The sequence below is a fragment of the Macrobrachium nipponense genome, chromosome 12, assembly GCF_015104395.2.
Source record: "Macrobrachium nipponense isolate FS-2020 chromosome 12, ASM1510439v2, whole genome shotgun sequence".
NCBI lineage: Eukaryota > Metazoa > Arthropoda > Malacostraca > Decapoda > Palaemonidae > Macrobrachium > Macrobrachium nipponense.
This window is the reverse complement of record NC_087205.1, coordinates 30493253-30495752: the sequence shown is the minus strand read 5'-3', so window position 1 is coordinate 30495752 and position 2500 is coordinate 30493253. Positions and strand designations below refer to the sequence as shown.

The following is a 2500-nucleotide window of genomic DNA, read 5'->3' as shown; positions in this document are numbered from 1 at the left end:
TTCGAGACAAAAACGGAAGAACAAAAGTATTATTAATACGACAGGTATAAAGGAACAGCCGAAGCCTGATTGTTCAATTTCGGAACCAACTGTTTTGTCATCAATGACTCGAGCATTGGTAGCTCCAGTTGGCTTGAAGTTCGTCCAGTTATGCAGAAATCTCTGCTTTCAATGAGAGTTTGACAAAATTTCGTATAACTTGTAATACTACAACAAGTGGATATCATCATATTTATTTATAAATTCAAACACTCACTATAAATGAATTATACCAATAATATTCAATGCTCATTCAAAAAAACCTCAAGAATTGTTAGAAAATGTTAGAGGCCAGGAGATTTAAACATCCATTCAAATGCCACTTAAACATTCATAAATAACGAAAGAAATGCGTAGATTTTAATGCTTATTTAAAAACGTAATTAATATTACTCGTTCTCACGATGACTTTCACGGTGACAGAAAACGAGAACCGATTAATGAAAACGGAAATATCACTTCAAGAGTTTTAGTACTGGGAAAAGTATTTGGATGAAGTTTCGGGTCATTCAACTCCCAAAGGACCAATGTGCAAGGTGTTGCGATCTAACTGCTGAAATGTTCGCTGAGAGAGAGAGAGAGACAGAGAGAGAGAGAGAGAGAAAGAGAGAGAGAATTAAAGTAAAACAAGCTAAAATTTCACATACTACAAGTATTTAGAGGATGACAAATCATATGGAGAGAGAGAGAGAGAGAGAGAGAGAGAGAGAGAGAGAGAGAGAGAGAGAGAGAGAGGATAATTTAAAACGTGTCCATCCGGCCAAAATATACAAGACTGAGTTGATAAATTAGTCATATATTTACTAGAGGCGCGAAGCCAGTGAACATTCTCCAAGCGTGCAGAGGTGACACGCATAAGAAAAATGTACGCAGCTAAAACAAGAAAAAAACAAAAAAAAAAAAATCTGACTAATCGTAGCAATAAGACGTCAAAGATGTGAATCATCACAGCGTAATTGATGTTTTTGTTACTATCTTTGTTACTGTAGTTGTTAGTGAAGTTTCTGGGACTTAGATAGCAGCGAAAGTGAAACGATTGAACGGTTTTGGCGCAAAACAAGTCGCTGTTTACAGAGTTTTCACTCGCGGTCGTACACTTCTCTAGATTATTGAGCCTTTCACTGAAGCTGATCGCGGGGATTCACGTACTCTCGCGAAAGGGCGACACATTCTCGTGGGTCATCACTTTTGTTCCTTTTTTAATATTTTCTGAAACGATTTTCAAGTTCTCTCGCTCCTCATCACCAAGATAATCTTTTGATTCACTCGTTTCCTAAATACGTCACAATATCAGTTTCTATATATTTCGACATGAAAAACAATTTCTGACATTTTCCAAAATCATCAAAAATCATCACGAACACACCTCGATAATTCGCACAAAATTTCGATTAGTCGTAAAAACCCCTCTAGTCACTCCTCTCTCTCTCTCTCCTCCTCTCTGCCCAACACCGATGCCCACAAACTACTGGCACCTCCTCTGGCACTCGGGCACTATTCAGCGCCCCCTCCCCCAATCCACCCCCCTCGCATGCCCTCTGTGCCAACCCAGTTCAGAAATGCCCCCCTACCTCAACCTCGACGACTGGCACTACCCATACCCATTGCCCCTCCCTCCCAATACCCTTCCCCTTGTCACTACTCACTCACATGCCCTCTTGGCACTATGAACAACTCACTTCCCTATCATCATCACCCCGTACCCCCCTAATACCCACTCTATACACGCTCCATGGCCACTCCATGCCCACCCCATACCCCTCTATATTCACTCCATACCCACCGACTCTTACCCCTTTATAACCACCCTCTAACTCCCCCCCTCCCATGCCCTCCCCCTCCCACCCTCACCCTCTCCCCCCACCCCCAATCCTTACCACGTCATGTTACTTATTGTACATCATCCACATATTCATATACTTTAAGTACTCGCATGGATAGTGTTTTGACGTTACTCAAAGAACTTTTTTTTTTTTTCATATTTCTTAAGGATACATAGTTCTCGTTGATGCCCGCATGGAGAGAATCGCCGTTTAAATGACGTCTAATATTGCGGCTCCAATGCCACGAGGTTGAAAATTTCAAGTGAACGTCAGCATTCTCGCATTTTGGTTTTGCTTATTTTTGCTTTGCTTTCAGGTAGGTCTTTTTATTTTGAATTGTCTCTCTGACTTTGTGTGTGCGTGTGTGTGTGTGTGCGCGTGTGTGTGTGTGTGTGTGTGTATTGCATTCTTTCCTCAGGTAGCTGGCGAACTGACAGAGCTACACAAATACATTATACACCATTCATTTCTTATACTCACAACATGCACAATCTGGAAATATTTAAACAAACACATTAACATAATGTACACACATTATATATGCATATATATATGTACATATACATACATATATATATAGATATATATATATATATATATATATATATCTTATATATATATATATATATAATATATAT

The 2500-nt window shown here is 39.6% G+C and overlaps 1 protein-coding gene across 14 annotated transcripts in view; it reads right to left on the bottom strand.

Moving 5' to 3' along the window:
* The window catches only part of LOC135224450 (synaptogenesis protein syg-2-like), a 563172-nt gene that overhangs the window by 462956 nt on the left and 97716 nt on the right, over positions 1–2500 (bottom strand). For 10 of the 14 annotated variants that reach the window (XR_010316738.1, XR_010316736.1, XR_010316741.1 and 7 more), the window contains exon 1: positions 1406–1530. The exons of 3 other annotated variants lie outside the window; for them this stretch is intronic. The gene's annotated coding sequence lies outside the window, so the exon portion shown is untranslated. Of the gene's footprint in view, positions 1–1405; positions 1531–2500 lie in introns of those variants that run through there. One more of the 14 variants, XM_064263446.1, reaches the window with a different exon arrangement.